Source organism: Dipodomys ordii, unplaced genomic scaffold (genome assembly GCF_000151885.1).
Source record: "Dipodomys ordii isolate 6190 unplaced genomic scaffold, Dord_2.0 Scaffold81, whole genome shotgun sequence".
In the NCBI taxonomy this organism is placed as follows: domain Eukaryota; kingdom Metazoa; phylum Chordata; class Mammalia; order Rodentia; family Heteromyidae; genus Dipodomys; species Dipodomys ordii.
This window is the reverse complement of record NW_012267297.1, coordinates 723,713-735,972: the sequence shown is the minus strand read 5'-3', so window position 1 is coordinate 735,972 and position 12,260 is coordinate 723,713.

Genomic DNA, 12,260 nt, shown 5'->3' with positions numbered 1-12,260 from the left:
TCTGATGATGGAGGCAGCGCCTGCTAGCTGATTATCCACGAATGCTACAAGCAGCCCCTGTATACGCAGGGTGTAAGGAAATACACCAAGGCTTCATGCACTTCGCCGGACACGTACTCCATGGCTGACCAAGTTCCCCTCTACTTAAGCCATTTTAAAAAACAGCTGAAAATTGCCCGGTCCAGAGCGCAGACACCAACACGGGAATAAACAACATTCTAAAATGACCTTCTCACTCCACTCAACACTGGACACATAGACAGACACAAGGACAGATGCACACACGTGTGCACCGCTCCCCCCGCCCATGACCAGCATCAACACTGCCCAGTCTAGAGCTCCAGTACTAACACAGGAACAAATAAACGTTCTAAATTGTCTTCTCAATCCACTCAGCATTGGACACATGGATGCACGCGTGCACATGTGCACGCGCACACGCACACACACACACATACACACAACCAGCACCAACTCTCCAAGTAAACTATTTCATCACTGCAATATGTACATTATTACCTTTTCAGACCAGACCAGGAGACATTCTTGGAAACAGCTTGTTAACAGCCCCTGGCTTGCTGTTGAATCCGTTTATAGTCTATCAGGAAGACAGCCCTCCAAGGAGATGCATTTTACATCTCTACATAATACCGCCTTGCCTCAATAAGGCTGGGTTCTGTGCAAACCTTCCCTCTACGCTAGAGAACAGATTTGGCTATAATTTCTATAACATACTCTCCCATGAGCATGCAGTACGTACGCACATATGCAAACAATCACAAACAAACCCTTGGAATAAAAGCAGAGTGGGGCCCAAGAAAGGGCAGCCATGTCACCTGGTCCTGATGGCCATAATAGCTCCGTCAGCTACCTTCCCAACTCTCCTCTCCAGAACCGACCTATTCTAACCTCCAGTGCAGGCTCTAAGGTGTGAGCTTTCAATGACTGCATGAGGGAACTTTTCTCCTTGGCCCACAGAAGCTGCTTTCCAGGTGTGGAGCACGATGAAATCTCTTGGTGTACCTTGATATGCAGCCCTCAATACACACAATCACCATTTTCCCCAAGCCTAACATTTGCCTGGGGACACTAGGACCAGCTGAAAGGTGACCAGGACCTGGCGCAACAGATGCCCCTGAGGTACCAGGCATGGTCCAGTGTGCAGCCAGACCCTCCCCCAAAGAATCACCATCTCATCCACCAACCCACTAGATTAGCAGGGGGCCCCTAATAATGCATAACTCTAAGAGGAATCAGAGAGGTCAGCTTGGGGCGCAATGCTGTGAGGTGAATCCCTTCCGACACCATTTGGCGCTGTGCCCAGCCATCCCCGACTGTGCCCAGAGAGGCCCGTCTGCAGGCCATCCTGAAACATGCCCGGTAAAAGACAGGCATGCTGTGAACTTGCACTCTGCCCTATTACCTAGATTTAAGCCAGGCATGGGGAACTGTGGGTGGGGCAGGGTGCTGTGGGGTGCTGCCGAGGATTGTATTCCCTCCATGGTCAATCTTTTAAGACCACAGAAGAAAAGGGATTGTTCATATCCCATCTTTCCTTCAAGGCAGCCTCCTCAACGCCGGGCCAGCCAGACACACATGTCACCCTGCTTGCGTCCAGAAGCTGTTCAGCTGTTTCACCAAGAATTTCAAGACCAAGCCTCAGGAGAGGTAGCTAATGTTTACATACTTACACCTTCTCGCTTTGCTGGGGTAAAAAAGCCCTACACTGGAGTGGGCCTGTCTCACCTGCAGTTTTTTTTTGGGGGGGGTTGGGGGAGAATCCTGGGGCTTGAACTTAAGGCCTGGAGACTGTCTTTGAGCTTTTCTGTTCAAGCCTAATGATCTGCCACTTGAGCCACAGTTTCACTTTTGACTTTCTGGTGGTTACTTAGAGTTCAGAATCTCACAGTCTTTCCTGCCCAGGCTGGCTTTGAACCATAATCCTCAGACTTCAGCTTCCTGAGTAGCTGGGATGACAGGTGTGAGCCACTGACATCTGGCATTCTCCTAGCAAGTATGCCGCCCAGAAGATAATTAATAAGCTGACCACGCTGGTAGGCTGCTCGCTGTTCAGCTTCTGGGGGTAGGCAGCTTGGGGAGGCTAGAGGACCAGGAAGCGCTGACATGCGAACATATGTCCCAGCTGAGACAAGGAGCCAACACCCAGACCCTCTCAGAGCATGCTGGGAACCTCAGAGCACGCTTGGAAGGCAGGATGGCCCATCACTCCAGCAGTCCTGCGCTGGCTCCCATGGTGTCCAGCGTCCTGTCACCTACAGCTGACCTCAGCCCACAGAGCCTGGCCCCCACTTACTAACTCCCAGCCCTGCCTAGAGCAGAGCTGAGGACAAAGAAAGCAGAGCAGGAATCTAGCAAGGGAGCCTTTGTTCCTCTGGCTCTCAGGGGGAAACCTGCTTACTTTTCTCTCCCTCACCCAGCAGCCCTGTCAGCAGACTTGGGAAGGAAGCACATGGGACAAAGTCAAAGGAGAGAGGTTGGCCGCTTTCCAGGGGGTTTTAGGTGTACTCAACGGAATCAGGCCCCGTTGGTGTCAAAGTTAGGGAATGGAGGAAGCATACCCAGACCTGGGACGCGGTCCAAAACCCCCCAGATTTTTTTCCTCAAACAATGGCTCTCCCACTCTGAAAGAACACTGATCAAACGGTATCAAGTAGTAACCCCTGCCCATCCCGGCCACTACCCGCAGGGTCACTAAGACCCTCTAGGGCAGAAGAGCTCGGATCTCCACAGTGTAAGCACACTAGCCCAGAGAACTCACAACGCAGGTTGTTTTTTTAAATGTCCCAGGCCACAAGTCAAAGTGGGGAGAAAATATACCAAGGATCCAATCCCACTTTCCCTAAACCCGCCACGCCAATGCCACGGCAGGAGCTTAAACAGGAGTACACAGAGATCTAAAGAGCAGAACTCACCTTTGTCCCTCTGGGAGCCTGGCCTGTGATCACAGATCAAACCATGGAAATAATTCGCTGGACCATACAGAAGCTCGGCAGACTAGGGACTGTGGTTTGTTCTGGCAAGAGTCTGACTTGAGGGCCAAAAACAGTCAGATGGAAGAGGAAGACGAATGGTGCAGGACAACAAGGCATTATGAAAGAAGTGATTCCTCCTAGGGACGTTCCTAAACCTCTTCATGCTCCTGCTGCCCCGGCTTAGGCATGAGCTGAGCAAAACAGATGGACGGAGGGCTTCACTCTAGTTTCTGATGCTGTGTGGATCTGCGCAAGTACCAGCAATCAGGCATACTTCCCTGGGCTTGACTATTTTTCTCCAGGAACCCCACACAGGACCACACCTGCCACGAGGCCCCCACCGGCAGCTGTGAGGATGCTGGGCTGTCCCTCTTCTCACCTCCAGACCCTCTGGACTGGGGAGTAAGGAGGAAGATGCCTCTGAGACAAACAAGCTGCTTTCTGGGGCTTGCACTTCTTTTTTTTTTTTTTTAATTACAAGGTTGATTTTTATCTGCAGCTCATTTCTTCCAGGAAATACTCAGCTTCCTCATGTAGGAGAGCTGTGAGCGATGCAAGGATCAGTGACCTCACACACAGACCGTCTTTGGGAGGACAATGACACCACGGGTCACAGACCGTGCAGAAGCAGCCGTGGAGTGCCCCTGGAGATTACCAGGGCCCGTGGGAAGGAAAGGGGCAGGGAACATTCTCCTCAGAGGACACTGCATATGCAGGTAAGAACTGAGGGTGTCTTCAGATGACAATGAATGGGAATACTGCTACTGAACCCCCCCCCACCAAGCTCTCCCCAAATCAAGAGTTCCCTCATAGCCCAAGGTAACAAGCTCAGCTTCCTCTAACTCCTCCATGCAATTACACTCCCCGAGGGCTACTCCTCCAGCTTACGAAACCAGAAATGCACCACCCCAAAGCCCCAGCGTCTGTTCTGCGGTCAGACAGAGATGGGATCCTGGAAATGCAGACAGACTGGGGAGCCTGTGCCATCTTTCAAGCCTCACCCCAGTCCCAAAGAATGAGCAACTGTACGAACAGGAAGTGGGATACTGAATGCTGGGCGAGCACACGGCCCTCGGGGACACAGGGATTTTCCTTGGCTTTCGTCTTGGGTTCAGAACCATACAGCTAGTTTTCCCCTAAACTCCCTGCAAGACTCCCTGAAAGGCATGGGCTCCCCTGGCTCATCTCTCTTGTAGCGGAGACCTGGGTTCAGTTGAAGGTGATGAAGCAGGAGCTACTCTGAGTCCCGTGGAAAGTTCTGTGGGACAGGGACAGGAACGCCAAGCTGGGCATCAGCCAACCCGGGAGGCCAGGACACCAGTCCTCAAGAGGACAAGGTGTTCAGGTCCACAAGCTGAGCAGGAGATACACAAAAGAACTTTGCTTAGCAGCGTAAGGCTCCGTAACAGGCAATTGCAGGTGTCCACAGCTCTGAGCCGTGCAGGATTGGATCCCCTTCAGGCACCAAAAGTTCATGGTTAGGTGACCTGGACAAGTTCAAGTCCCAGCTCCAGGCCTTCCCGGGTCTGTGCCTAAGCTCCTTGCCCTGGGTGTCCTCCGGGGTGAGTGGACCCTACTCCTCTTCTCCACTACCCCTCCCCCCAAAGTGAACTCACAAGGAAGTGCCAGGGAACCTTGGAGGACAATAGCATGCAAATCTGAACCTGAGGCCGGCAGGGAGTCACCCAGCAGGGAGCATGTCCTTTCTGGGTCATTCAGGAAGTGAGGTCTGTTTCCTGGTGGCTAGCTTTCACACCTGCTGGGAAGACTCACTTCTCAGCAGAGGGAAAGGCCTGAGGAGGCTGCAGACCCCTTCCTTCAATTCAACCCCTTCCTCACCTGGTGAAGGGGAGTGGACTTCAATAAACCGTGGGGACTTTTAAAACTCAATGTTTTAATGTGTGGTTGGAGATCTTTCCAAAATACACTGCATTCTCTTCTCACTTCTTAACGCTCGTAAACCTGGAAGCCATGACTGCAAACATTAATATCACCAGCGTTCTGTGGCGTTTGAGGAGGGGTTTAACACTAGAAATGAGTCCTGGCCAGACCCGAGAGCCAGGCCGTATGAACTGTTTCTTTTCCCTGCCTTTTTGGTGGTACTGGAGCTTGAACACAGGGCCTTATGGTTGCTAGGAAGGCACCCAGCACCTGAGCCACAACCTAGCCTTCTTGCTTTATTTTTCAGATAGCGTTTGTGTAGCTGGTATTACAGATGTGTACCACTATGCCCAGATTAGTTGTTAGCAGGCTGGCTCCAAACATCTGCCCCATCTCCAGATCACACAAGTAACTGGGATTACAGGTGTGCACCACTATATCACTATGCAGTTGTATGGTATTAGAGGGCATGAACAGACACTTGGTTCTCACTCTGGTCCTCTCTAAGGGGTGAGGGGGGCCCTGGATAGGAACCTGGTTCTCACTCTGGCTTTGCCATGATGAACAATGTGAGCTTAGTCAAACTGTTTATACACCACAGGACTGTTTCCTTGCCTTTCTCAAGGAAAGTTTGGACTGTGCTTTCAAAGTGCCTTTGAACACACCTATAAACAACCTATTATCTAGCGATTACCTGCTATCTCTAGCCTTCCCAAAATCTCCTCTAAAAAATTCCTGTCAACACTTCAAAATCAGAAGAAACGTATGAAGTCAGATGGCCAAAAGCTGTCTTCATTCAAGTACAATTAAAAGCACAAAGCCATGATAAGCAGGTAATCACAAAAGAAAAAAAATTAATGTTCAAGAAAAAAAAAATTAATGTCCGAATACCTACAGACACTTAAGTAAATTTCCAGAAGTCACAGTACTAAAGACACAAATGGGACAAATGACAGGTGCTTTTTAAGAGATTATTGTTCATGGGTTGAGCAGAAAAATTTTTTCTAAAAAAGTTGTTCAAGTACAAGGAATAGAAGAGTAGTGATGATGGCAGGGACGGCCTGCCGGGCTAAAGACAGCCTGCACACAGCCGTGGAAGACATCCATCCATGCATCCATCCATCTAGACATCCGTCCTTCCATCCTTAACCAAACTGCTGTGGGGCACTGGAGGGGGAAGGAGTTGATAAAAACAGATGGAAAAAAAAAAGAGAGAAAAGTTTTGAACAGAGTGAGAGTGAAGCAGGGCAGATCACTAAATGGGCATTGCCAAGGCTTGGTGGTACCGTGTGGCCATCCCCGCTGCCTGTGCCCAGCAGGCTCTGTCTGCCTCAGCTTACCCAGCAGCCCCCCCAGACGCTGCATCTCCTCACTTTCTTCCTTCATAAGAAAGGCTGTAGCCCCTGACAGAATCTGGTTCTCACAGTCCTGCACACAAGCCCACCCACATTCCGTAGCGTCCCTGGGCTTTGTAAAATGGGGAGGAAACTGCATGCCAGACAGAACCAGGACAGTGAATGACATTCTGCAGATAAAAGACCAACAGCACAAAGACACTAGTGGCCACGAAGGGGGAGGGGCGCCCAGAAGAAGAGGAAGAGGAGGAAAAAGAGGAAGAGGAAGAAGAGGAAAAAGAGGAAGAGGAAGAAGGGGAAAAAGAGGAAGAAGGAAGTCGAGGAAGGAAGAGGGAAAGGAGAAGAAAGAACCTGGTAAATTACAAATCACTGTGCAGTTGTGAATTAGGAGCAGATACTCCAATGACTCAGGGGTCCCGTTTCCAGTTTTAAGGAGAAGCAGGGTGGCTCCAGGCACTTGGGCCCACCCTTGTTTATACACCAAGCCCCTCCTCCCAGCCACTGGCACAAGACCCAGCTACGGGGGCTATTTTCACCCAGATGAAAGTGACACTTGGTAAATCTGCATCAAGTCACAGATCTGAGATAGGTCTCACTGAAGGCTGCGTTACAGGTGCATAATACGTGTTTCTACCTAACAGAGAGGCCAGGCAACGCCACTCACCAAGCCCGCTCACCCCCTACCCCCGTACAGCACCTCTTTATAGTCTGGCTCCTGTATGCCCAGAAAAATCAATAAAAATGTGTTTGCCTTTTAATAGGCTATAATTCGAACTTCTCACCGATTTAGTAGCTCTTCTCTCCCCAAATACTAGGTCTAGTGGTGACAAACAGGACTTCAAGTGGGGCCCCGGTGGGCATGAGAACCCAGAAAACTCACAACCCCAAACTCAATCACCACCCAGAGGCTGATTCCTTCCACACATCCGAGGAGAAACACTTCTTTCCCTGCGTGAAAACAAGTCCAGTGCTGTTCAAAAAGTGGATTTCACCGGGGGAAATGCCTCTTGCCTACCTCACCCCCAGGGGCTTCCTCTGACAAGGGTCCCTGAGCAAAGGGCAGGCTTTAAATCTGGGTAATAAAATGAGACTGCTCCCCAAGTGACCCCAGCCACCACCCCTGCCCTGCCCTTCCTCGCTGGGGATAAAGGACTGGTGAGTCTCCGTGCTTCCTGCTTCCTGGCTTGCCGTGTTCACCCCTTGCCTTACCTACCCTGAGGAGGGGACTTCCAGAACCGTCTTGGACCGGCTGCCAGGTCTGTGGCTTTAGCTGATAAACAAATGGGCTTGGCTAACCTTGGGTAACAGCTGGAGGAGAGGCAAGAATTCCTCAGAGGGGAGCTGATGGCAAGAACCAGTGCCTTCAGCCTGAGGCAGACCTCACTACAAAAATATTGCTGCAAGCCAGGCAAGGTGGCTCATGCCTGCAATCCAGGCTAACTCAGAAGGCTGAAATCAGGATGACTCAAGTTCAAGGCCAGACCTCATCTCACCCAACGGTTCAAAGCTGGGCAGGGTGGTAACTGCTGGTCATCCCAGCTGTGCGACCAAGGTTCCAGGCCAGCCTGGATGAAGAAGGTTGCAAGACCTCCTTTCAACAGAAGAAGCTAGGCCAGCAGGAGGGAAAGGGTGTTGGGGGGGGAGGGGTGCAAAAAAAAGGGGTCCTGGGGGCATGGTTCAAGTGAGCCCCTGCTGAGTTCAAACACCACTTTTGTACAGTAAATAAATAAAATATTGCTGCAAACCGAGGTTCCAATCCAAGTCTACCAGGCTCTCTGGCCTCATCCCTGCCTCCTACCCCTTCCTCTTCCCACACCTGTTGAGACCCTCCTGGCTTGAAGCCCCCACCACCTTCCCTGAGGGTACATCCCTGGGGGCCCTGGGAGCAGCTGGCTGGAGATTAAAATGACCACGCTAGGAAGTACCAGGGATGAGGCCTATTGTATCGAGTTTCCCTGGCCTTTTATAGATGCTCCGTGAACCATAGATGTGACCTAGTGGCCAGAGACGCTGCAGGCCGGGGCATCTGGTTGAGCACCCACGGCCAGAGCAACACTTAGCTCTGGAACCCCAGTCTATGAAAATGGGGTCCCACGCTCACTGAATGTCTGAGCATCCTATGATGCTACACTGTGGGGAAAACCAGAACTCAAAGGCCCATGCTGCTGGCCCTCACACCCACGACCGTTTAAGAACTGTACCGTTTAAGAACTGTGCTCTGTTTCTTAAGAGAGAAAAGGAGAATTTTACCAAAATATTACAATGTTATACCAAAGTTCCAATGCTCAAATCAGGCACTGGTGGCAAATGCCTGCAATCCCAGCTACTCAGGAGGCTGAGATCTGAGGATCGTGGTCCGGAGGCAGCCAGGCAGGAAAGTGAGTGAGATGCTTATCTCTTAATTAATCAGATAAAAGCTGAAAGTGGAGCTGTGGCTCAAGTGGCAGAGCATCGGCCTTGAGCAGAAAAAGCTAAGGGAGAGCTTGAGGTTCTGAGTTCAAGCTCCAGTACTGGTACTGGTAAAAAAAAAAAAAAAAAAAAGAATCCTACCACTAGTAATCTTTGGATAGATACCTAGCGAGGAGGGCTCCAACAGCCCTGCTCAAGGCGCTTGGTTCCTGAGGGGACACAAGGACCCCGAGCAGAGATGGCAGTCTCCTCTTCCTCCTCCACGCCTCATGTGTAAGAACTCTGTACCAGCTGCCAGGAGGAGAACAGGACACAGGACCACACCAAGCCCAGGAGCCGGAGACCCGGCTGGAACAATACAGGTGGCCAGTGTTTTGGTGAACAACAACTTCTTAAAAAAAAAAAAAAAGTATTTCAGACTAGTCACTAGTAGCTTGTGCCTGCAATCCGAGCTACTCAGGAGGCTGAGATCAGAGGATCACAGTTCAAAGCCAGCCCAGGAAGCAAAGTCTTAATTATACTCTTATCTCCAATTGACCACTCAAAAAAAAAAAAACAGAAATAGAGCAGTGGCTCAAAGTGATAGAGTACTAGCCTTGAGCCAAAAGAGCTTAGGGACAGCCCCTAGATGGACCAGGAAAAAAAAGAAAAGGACTTCATTCAGGGAGGAAAGTTGGCTGATAAGGAGGCAGGAAAAGGGCCAGGGCACTTATTTATTGGCTAATTTCTGTATCCCAGCCCCCAGGAGAGCATGCGGTGACCCAGTCCACCGCCACTTGGCTGAATTTAAAACTGAACAGGTGACTTGAACTTCTTCCTTCTTCCTGGGACCAGAACAGGACTCTGAGAAAACATCTGACTATTTTATAGAGCAAGTTGATCCTGATGCTATAGCTAAACACCCCCTAGGATCAGGAACTGGGGGAGAGGAGAGGAGGTCACGCTGGGCATCATGGAGAACACCCAAGATCAGCAACTAGGCTGGGTGACCTTGAACTGGGTGGAGGCAGGCTGGGTGACCTTGGGCTGGGCAGCCCCTGGGTACTGGGAAGAATATCTGACTTTAACTTCCCCAGGAAATGGAAGAATCACTTAGGAAGAGCAAAGAAGTAACAACAGCCCCTCCAAAGGGGGCTAGACCCATTCAAAAACTTTCACCTTAGGAACCCGCCCCAATCAGAAACCAGCCTCTTCCAGCAGAAAACCCAGGTCAAAAGTAAACAAAGCACTTCCCTGACAGCCTTGGGCTGGGCTGGTAGACCAGAGCTCCCACCCACCGTGGTTAGGGACTTATCGTGTGCACCCCCACCCCCAAGGGGAAAAGTCTGGGAGTAGATGGGGGGAGGAGACCATGCAGCATCAACCTGCCCATCCACCTTCTCTACTCCACAGAAAGCGGATTCTTGGGACTCCAGAAGCCAGCAACCTGCTTCTGGCTCATGACTATTTTTTTTTCCTCCCAGCACCCTAAATGAAATGCAGGGCAAGTCAGAAGCATCCAACTAGATAATATGTAGAGGCTGGGCGTGCAGCTCAGTGGTAGAACACTGGCCTAGCATGCCCAAGGCCCAGGGTTCCAGCCGCAGCACAGACAAAAAAAAGAAAACAAGGGCTGGAAAGGTGGCTAAGTGGTAGAGAGCTTGCTTTACCTGCATGAGGCCTTGGGCTCGATTCTTCGGCACCACATAAGCAGTGCTCGTGATAGAGTACTAGCCTTGAGCTGAAGAACTGAGGGACAGCACCTCAGGTCCAGAGTTCAGACCCCATGACTGGACCAAAAAAAAAAAAAACCACAAAAGACTGAGAAGCAATTTTAGGGGAAAATAATGATGTACAAACAGAAGATGCAATTCCTGTATCCCATTTAAGAAAGTTTGGCGGAAGGTGGGCTGATTTGCCCGTGGTCTGTGTAAGGAAAGGGACAGGTACTCTCTGCTCTTTGCAGTTCCAATAAGGCTCTAGAAACAAGCTATTCCATTACCCACCCCTCTCCCCCCCATCCCTGGCCCGGCACACAGGTACAAGGCTCACCAGAAGAATGGGGTGTGGCACACCTGAGGCCACAGGGACACACTACTCTCTGTGGTCCTCACTGCACACGTACAGCAGCATCTCTGGTCTGGGTTTTTCCTGGTGGCAGGTTTACTACCGCTGAACCAAATGCAATTAGTTCACTGATTTGCTACCCTTGGATTTAGTGACCTCTGTTTTTCGGGTGAAATATCAAATCAATGAGATTATCTATATCAAAAGATTTCCCCCAACTCCATGCAGAACCTAACTTATATTGCAAAACAAACTGCCTTTGAAACATCCAACAACACAAAGTTTTCCCCACCTCTCCTCCTGATCTGTTCAGACCTAGGAGCTGGTGCTTTAGTAAAAGCAAAAACAAAGGAACCCAACCCACCTTTGGTGGGGTTTACCAGAGGCACTCTGCAAGCCAAGCCCAACTCCCAGATAAGAACGCTCTGCTTCTAGTGGTAAAGATACAGTAAGCGGCAGGGCCGGGTGGCTCACGCCTGCAATCCTAGCTACTCAGGAGGCTGAGATCTGAGGATGGTGATTCAAAGTCAGCCAGCACGGCAGGAAAAGTCTGTGAGACTCTTACCTCCAACTGACCACCCAAAAGCCAGAAGTACAGCTGTGACTCAAGTGGTAGGGCCCCTTCAGCGAGCCAAGAAGCTCAGAAACAATGCCCAGGCCCTGAGTTCAAGCCCCAGGACCAACCAGCAACAAAAAGGAGAAAGCCCAATAACCAAGTCTGACAAAAACAAAAACTGCCTAACAGAGACCCCAGCTCAACAAGTGTTAAAACAGGAAGTGTTTCCCCAACTCCCCACGGACCAAGAAAACGGCCTCCGTTGTTTCTTCAGCAGGCATTCAATTTAAACAGGCCGAATGGAAACCAGACTTCTGCAGGGCCGGCGTCCGACCCGGACGATGTGCTGACCAGATCGGTGCGGGGAGAGCGAATGGCCAGGACGACGTTCTGACCAGATCCGTGCGGGAGGCCAAAGTGTGGAGGAGCGACACAACCCGGGAGGAGGGCAAACAAGTCAGCCCAGGGCAGCAAACTCTGCCACGACGATCTAGAAGCACCGACCTTCGGCCTCCCCCCGGGGACACCCGCAGGCGTTACGGCGCACACGGACACAGGGCACGCGCGTCGAGTGCGTGCCATCCACACGCGCACACTGTATGCCGCACGCGTGTTACACGCCTCGTGGGCGCTACCCGCATCCCGTGTGCATCACACCCCCCTCGTGGGTCGCGTGCAGCGCGCACACGCCGTCACGTGTGTTGCGGGCGCCGTCCGTGTTACGTGTGCAGCCCCTGCACACGCCCCGCGCCGTCACGCGTGGAGGAGCTACTTCTGTCCCCCCTCCCCGCGGCGCGGGAGTCCTCCGCCTCCACCCCGCACAACTTTCTCACGCACGGAGGTAAAACCCACCACTCAGCAACTTTGTCCGCCCGTGGCGCCATCCCCGGGCGGGGAGGGGAGGGAGTGACCCCGCGGAGCTCACGACGCGGGAGGGGTGCGGGGGGAACCCCACGGGCGGGCCGCAGCCGCCCCGCGCGCCCCGCAAGTCCGCGATCAGGAGGCGGGGGGGGGTGGAGG